The following is an 8,111-nucleotide window of genomic DNA, read 5'->3' as shown; positions in this document are numbered from 1 at the left end:
TTTCTCATGGAAGGGATAATTCTGAGGTGCATGGTTCATAGTATCTCTGAGACTCCTCATTGGGATCGAGTCCCAGTCATCTACAGTGGCAACCTGCCCATGAACTTATTCTATTGGATTCTTTCCCTTCCCTGCCTTACTTCCTCATTCCCTTATTATGTGTTTTGGTGTTATCTCCAAAACAAACTACTTGCAGTCCAATCTTTGTTTCAAGGGTGTACTTGAGGGAACCCTAAGACAAAACCTTATTCATTACTAGGAAATTTTCCTTATTATGGGCCTTCTTATATAGGTATGACAAACATTACTCTTTATTCTTTGTGTGTGGCTAGGGAATGGATATGAATCTTGTTTTAGTGTAAAAGGAGTTGTTAAACACAGTAAAATTAGGAGTATGGACTCAAAGAAAAGTGACTATGAGTGTTCTTACAGCTAAAACATTTTCGGGCATGTTGTTTGGCAATACCTGGATACCTCTGCTACTAACCCTAAGTAACCTTGTTCCCACTCTTCCTCTTCCTCATTATTTGGTTATGCATTTTTTTTATATTTTATTTATTTGACAGAGAGAAATCACAACTAGGCAGAGAGGCAGGCAGAGAGAGAGGAGGAAGCAGGCTCCCCGTGGAGCAGAGAGCCCGACGCGGGGCTCGATCCCAGGACCCCAGGATCATGACCTGAGCCGAAGGCAGAGGCTTTAACCCACTGAGCCACCCAGGTGCCCCTGGTTATGCATTTTTAACAGCCTTCTAACATACAACCCTCGAATATACATGAGTGCTAGCCAATTAAATTTTTTTTTCGGAAAGAGAAAGACATATATAACTACCTATACCATAAATGCCATGAAGGTAGGGTCACCATTGTTTCAACAACATGCAGGTCATGACACACAGTAGCAGCTCAATAAATATTAGATTTTAAAAAATGAATGATTGAACAAGTCAACAAACCAATTGACTAATGAATGAAACCATATGCTCTAGACTTGATGTTGGTCTGATCAAGGAAGTATCTCTCTCAAAATGTAAGCTTCCACACGTCATAGCACCCAACAGAAATCCACAGTGATTTATATTTCTTCTTCTTCCCATGTCCTCACAAGGTTGCATCACCCTTGACGAATTAAGGTGATCACAACACTTGGGGATGTTTCTATAGAATACAGAGAAAGCACCCCCCTGGGGCTGCAGCTGGGTGCAGAGTGAATTTGTGCACACTGATTTTTTTTCCCCACATATATTTCCTTGTTCAGTTTTGATCACAGACTTCAGGTAGGAAATTAGCATTGCTGGAAACATCTTCAGTAACAGCAATTTGTATAATTGAGGGGCTGGAGAACTCTACTGAGTAGATTTTCTAAGTAAGAACTCTTCAGTCTTCAAAGACAGATCCTAATATGAGTGCAAGATTGAAGCTTATAAAATCTGAGTATATACAGAGAAAATTGACTTAGGCCTTGTTTGTTTTTCAAATTCTGGAGTGAAGAGTCACCCTTTGGAACTTGGAAAAGATAGTTTAGTTCAAATTAAAGGCAGCAATGCATACTTTACCTAGTAGACAGTAAATGCGAAGGACATGTTTTCTGGGTGGGAATACTTTAATAAAGTATTTGATGAACGCATGGGTGGAGATTACTAAGACAAGTAAGGGAGGTTTCAGGCATGACTGGGCTTTCAAAGTCAACAAAGAGAGAAAAGTACCAAATAGTGTCAAACTTCAGTTTGGTACCATTAATATCATCTGGAATCTTGGTTAGATAATGTGTGGTATTTCGTGTTATGTTGCTGTGTCCTGAAGAAAGTGATTGATAATGTAGATCTTTTTGCAAATATGATAAAAGGCTATAGACAGTGTGCAGAGAATGAGATAATAAAGGGCATGTGTGAAAGTAGCTATAAGTCTGTGGGCATGCATGCTGGAAATAAGTCACATTATTGGATCATATCCCAAACCCATTGTATTAACTGCCCTGACTCTCTTCAATTATGACCATCTAATTGCACCATAGAATTCAAATTTCTGGGTTGGAGTTGTGCAGGAAAATGTCACATGACCACATCTGCTGGGGGAGACAAAGCGGGGGAGAAAATGGTGGTGATGGTGGTTGAGGACCCTGAGCTATACTGTCTCTGAGGAGAGAATACATCTTTACATGGGAGAAAAACTGCTTAGGGTCTGAAGTCACGTTCACATTTTCTCAGTTGGATCCTTTAAATTTGTTTACAGTTTAGAAATAAAATATAGTTCCAAGACTCTTCCATGAGGAGACAAGTTTCAAATCATGTTTCCAAATTAAATGCTAACCTCTTTAGTCAATGGTGCTGAATAAAATGGTTGCTTTGTAAAACTGGGAAATGGTTTAAGTGGCCGTGATCTACACACTACATTTTTTTAAAATTTTAATTTAATTTTATTTATTTGTCAGAGAGAGAGTGAGAGAGAGCACTAGCAGGTAAAGTGGCAGGCAGAGAGAGAGAGAGAGCACACAAGCAGGAGGAGTGGCAGAGGGAGAGGGAGAAACACGCTCTTGGCTGAGCAAGGAGCCCGATGTGGGACTGGATCCCAGGACCCTGAGATCATGACCTGCGCTGAAGGCAGATGCTTAACCGACTGAGCCACCCAGGTGTCCCTACATTTGTTATTTAATGTAATAACTTGTAAAGGTATATTTTTAAGTGGGAAGTCAAATCATTACCTCTCATCTGCTTTTGAAGTCTTAATTGTCAAAGGGAATTGTTTGGAATAAAGTTAATTTTGGAAGTTAAATTTAAATCACTCCTCATATTGTCAATCAACAGATCCCCCCAAAAGCATAACCATATGTTTCTTATACATTAAAAACAAAACTGCACACTCTCCCATTTTCTTCAAATCCGTAAGAGATTTTTTGCATGCAATGAACGATTTATGCATTGTTGTTTTTGTCAGGAGTAGAAAAATTTTCTCAAGATTCACTGATCCAACAATGATGGTACATAAATGTTGAAAAAAGTTACCAGGGAAAGTTCTGGAATATACTATAAAAATGGTGTAAATACTAGAAACTCATTTCTTATAAGAGTATAAATGTGAGGGAGAACTAACTAGATTTTATTCTCAAGTTATTTTCCTTATTATAAATAAGATTTATGACCCTTAAACAGTACCATATACTAAACTTAACAATAAATAAAAACAACTAAAGTTGTTTTTGTAATGCTTTGTGATAACATTATCCTTGTATGAAATAATATGCTTTGTTCTACCTATATGTGCTGTGGGGGGTATGAATTATCTTTTAGTTATGGTCAATTTCAGTTGTGTATAAAAATAGACAGAATATTACCATAAATTCCCTTGTTCCCGTCTTCCACCTTCAACAATTATTAATTCATGACAGTATTTCTCCCCTTCCTCTCTTATTTTGAAGAAACTGTAAGACATTATCTCTTTTTACCCATAAATATTTCAGTATGTGTCTCTAAAACTGAGAACTCTTTGTTAAATAATACCATAGTATCCTTAAATGTACTTTTTAAATTTTTGTATTTATAAATGGAAAGGCAAACTGATCCCTTTCAAAGATGAAAACTTTGCTGTCTTAGAAAGAGTGCATCAAAAAAGAGTGATTATTGCCAAGAGACTATTTCATGTAAATTGGCAGTTACATGAGAAACAGCTCTAAAGAATGATGCACTGTAGTCTGCAAAAGGTCATGAGCTATGCTTTCCTCTTCTGACTGGAGAAATACAATTTCAGAGTTCATACCAGTAAATATGGAGGTAATGAAGCGCCTGCTCAAGTTTTTGTTTTTGTTTTTTTTAATATTTGCTATGTTAAAAGAAAAAAAAAAACCGTGGGGCGCCTGGGTGGCTCAGTGGGTTAAATCCTCTGCCTTCGGCTTAGGTCATGATCCCAGGGTCCTGGGATCGAGCCCCACATCTGGCTCTCTGTTCCTCGGAGAGCCTGCTTCCTCCTCTCTCTGTCTGCCTCCCTGCCTACCTGTGATCTGTCTCTCTCTCTGTCAAATAAATAAATAAAAAATCTTTAAAAAAACCTGAATAATTTGTAGGTCCCCTTTGTAAATATATTTTTTAAAGATTTTATTTATTTATCTTAGAAAGAGAGTATCTTGCAATACTGGTCGAGTCATAAATATATTACGTGAAGACTGGTTCTTAAGAGTTTCATATTTCCAGCCCAAGTACACAAGAGCTATATAAAAAGTGTTACTTAACGTCATGTGTTTGTAAAAAAACAAAACAAAAACACAGCTGACCCTTGAACAACATGGGAGTTAGGAGCACTAACTCTCTGCATAGTTAAAAATCCATTTATAACTTTGGACTCTGCAAAAACTTAACTGCTAATAGCCTACTGTTGACCAGAAGCCTTGCTGAAAACATAAATAGTCGATTAACACATATTTTGTATGTTATACATTTTATATATTATATTCTTAAAGTAAGCTAGAGAAAAAATGTTAAGAAAATTGTAAGAGAAAATATATTTCCTGAAGCTTGGGTGGCTCATTGGGCTAAGCCTCTGCCTTTGGCTCGGGTCATGATCTCAGGGTCCTGGGATCGAGCCCCATCGGGCTCTCTGCTCAGCAGGGAGCCTGCTTCTCCCTCCCCTTCTGCCTGCCTCTCTGCCTACTTGTGATCTCTCTCTCTGTCAAATAAATAAAATCTTCAAAAAAGAAAATATATTTCTAGTACTATATGTATTTATCCATACCATAAGATTATGTTCTCTGTTACAAGATGAATCATTTTTTTTGGTCAGTACTTGCATCAGTATTGTTTTATATGATACAAAACACTGTAGATGCTATTCATATTATTAGTACTGGACATCAAACATGAAAAGATAATATGAAAAAGAAATATCTATTTATGGGTATAACACATTCATATATTGATAATGAAGCAGCAAAATAATTGCTTTATGACAGCCTAGCAAAATTGATATGGATTGCTTCACAGTAGCCTAGCCTATACACGAATGAATGAATCATTATAAAATTTTATGGCATACAGTATTATAATAATATTCATAATAAAATATTGGAAACATTGTTACATTTTTAAAAAGCTACCTGTGATGATAGGCTGATACAGTTTCTCCAATTATCCATTACCATGCACACTGTGTGGTAATATAATTCTTTGAAAGCAAAGTTAGAAAACGAAAAACATGCACATTATAATTTTTATATTAAATACCACTCACCTTATGCCTATGAAAGGATAGGTTGTCCACTTCCAAGATTTGCACACGATGTTCTACACAATGGATACTTAAACAGTGATGATAACAAAAAAATCTCATCTATTTCGTGGCATACAGTTATTAGATTTTCACAAGAAGACACACACCTACACAGCAGGTAAATTCATTAACTGTACAGCATGGTGATTATTTACTATTTGTTAAGTACCAGTAGATCATCATAAAGGTCTTCATCCTTGTCTCTTTGTGTGGAGTGGGCTGAGGAGGAGGAGGAAGGGGGCGTTGGTCTTGCTGTCTCAGGGGTGGCAGAGATGGAGGAGGTGGAAGGGAAGGAAAGAGCAACAGGTCCACTGGGTGTAACTTTCCAGAAATACATTGTAATTTCTGTCTGATTTTTTAAAAATATTTTATTTATTTATTTGACAGACAGAGATCACAAGTATGCGGCGAGGCAGGCAGAGAGAAAGAGGGGGAAACAGGCTGCCCGCTGAGCAAAGAGACCGATGCAATGCAAGGCTCGATCCCAGGACCCTGGGATCACGACCCGAGCCAAAGGCAGGGGATTAACCCATTGAGCCACCCAGGTACCCCATGTGACTTTTTGATTTCTCTTAAAATGTTTCTGCATGGGGGGGGCGCCTGGGTGGCTCAGTGGGTTAAAGCCTCTGCCTTCGGCTCAGGTCATGATCCCAGGGTCCTGGGATCGAGCCCCATATCGGGCTCTCTGCTCCGCGGGGAGCCTGCTTCCTCCTCTCTCTCTGCCTGCCTCTCTGCCTAGTTGTGATTTCTCTCTGTCAAATAAAAAAAAATGTTTCTGCATGGTACCAATCCTTCATTCACTCTTTATTCATTTTGCTTTACAAAACCAGTGTCTGTATCATTTGATAAAATAATGGAAATTTTCAACTCTTAATATTTCCCCCTAAGAAGAGAAGCTATGCTTTAACATTTACCACAGTCAGAACGACTAGAAAAACGTCAGTGCATGGGATCTCTTTCTGCCCCAAGCACAACATTGTACATCTGCTTTGTTGTCAAATGACTTAAAAAAGAACATCCCAAACTTAAAAATAAGTAAGACCTCCCTGGTTCCCGTGACAGTGACATCATACAGACCTGCTCATACTAAAAGCTTAATCTATAACTTTCTGCAATGTCTTTTGTCATGATGATTTGTAACTTTTTATGTAAAAAAAGTAAATAACCCTACACCAGGTATGCCTTCCCCAAAGCACTCTCTTCTTTGTGAAGATTGTATATCTTGGGCAGCTGTCCTAACCTGGGCTTGAGTAAAACTCAATTTCTTCCTTTTACAGATTCTAAAAGGTTTGTTCATTCTGTGTTGACACATAAAGGGGTCTGTGTTGTAGAAGTCAAAAGCAGTCTTGAATAATTGAAACCCTTCTGCCAGGCTGTCTAATATCTGTTTTCTGGCACCACTATCTCTACATTTTCTTTCTCATCATCTGGCCCTGGTTAGGAAGCACCCATCTCCATCAGGTCATCTTCTGTTCATTCCTCTAGTGTGATGTCTATTAGGTCTTGGATTTCTCCAAGATCTATACCTTGAAACTCTTTTCTCCCCATCTTTTTTTTTTTTTTCCATAGCCACAGTCTCTTTCATGATTTCCCTGACTGGCTCTGTAGAAATCCTGGGAAGTCATGGAACACATCTGGACACAGTTTTCTCCAGCAGTAATATATTGTTCTGGGCTTAATGGCCTTCATGATTTTCCTATAATGATGATGGCATCTTTAATGGTGGAATCCTTCCGTACTTTCATGATGTTTTCTGTTGGGGTTCTTTTCCATAGCATTGACAATCCCTCCCATAGAATATGTGTGTAATGATCCTCTAGTGTCCTTGTGACCCTCATCTAGAGGTTGAATTAGAGACATTATGTTTGGGGACAAGTAGATCACTTTGACACCATTGATGTTGAGCTCGTGGGGTTCTGGGTAGCCAGGAGCACTGCCCAATATCAAAAGAACTTCAGGGACAAGCATCAATGGAAACAATCCAGAAAAGGGCTTCTCATTGTCCAGGCCTTCATGTGGTACAACGAGAAAACTAGCAGCCAGTGTTTATCTTTCCCTTCAAGTCTTGGGATTAGCAGCTTTATAAATAAAGATAGTGCTGATTATAAACCTAATTGCATTTGCACAAAACAGTAGTGAACTTATCCCTTCCTTCCTTAAATCCTGGTGCTCATTTCTTTTCCTTACTAATAAGTATTCTTTGTGGCATTCTTTTTTTCTCAGAATAGAGCAGTTTCATCTGCTTAAAAACCTGTTCAGGCAGATATCCTTTATCCTCAATGATTTTCTTAGAGGTATCTGGGAACTCATCTTATGCCTCTTTGTCAGCAGAAGCTGCATCTCCTCTTATCTTGACATTTTTTTTAAGCCAAAGCTCTTTCTAAAATTATCAAACCATCCTTCACTAGCATTAAATTCTCCAGCTTTAAAATCCTTCACCTTCCTTTTGCTTTAAGTTGTCAAATATGAATAAATGTCATATAATGATTTGCTTTTTCTCAAATCATATTAGAATCTATAGGTATGCCTTTCTTATAGCAACCCTGTACCTACATAAAAGTCACGCTTTCAATACAAGATAAGAAGATATTTTGCAAAAAGTGCAAAGGTTTTCATACGTGCTGGCATTGCTGCAGTCATGGCTTCACGAGTTTCCTTTTCTATTTTTCCAATGATCTTTATACTGGATGCATTTATCTTGAAATGGTGGGTACCTGCAGGAGCAGACCTCAATCAACAGTACGTATCAAGCAATTCAAATTTTTCTTGTGATGTCATGGCTTTTCTCTGCTTCTTGGGAGCACTTCCAGCATCACAGGGTATTACTCAAGGTTTGAGGTGTTAAACACATCACAATG

At 38.1% G+C, this 8,111-nt stretch overlaps 1 non-coding gene across 1 annotated transcript; it reads right to left on the bottom strand.

Moving 5' to 3' along the window:
- Window positions 1–1,088: 1,088 nt before the first annotated feature.
- LOC123935726 lies at window positions 1,089–1,214 on the bottom strand. The gene has a single exon (XR_006816999.1). It is a non-coding gene; the product is annotated as a small nucleolar RNA SNORA77 (small nucleolar RNA).
- Between the last annotated feature and the right edge of the window lie 6,897 nt (window positions 1,215–8,111).

Source organism: Meles meles, chromosome X, assembly GCF_922984935.1.
Source record: "Meles meles chromosome X, mMelMel3.1 paternal haplotype, whole genome shotgun sequence".
Lineage (NCBI taxonomy): Eukaryota > Metazoa > Chordata > Mammalia > Carnivora > Mustelidae > Meles > Meles meles.
The sequence above is the reverse complement of the archived record's forward strand: the minus strand, read 5'-3'. Positions and strand labels throughout refer to the sequence as shown.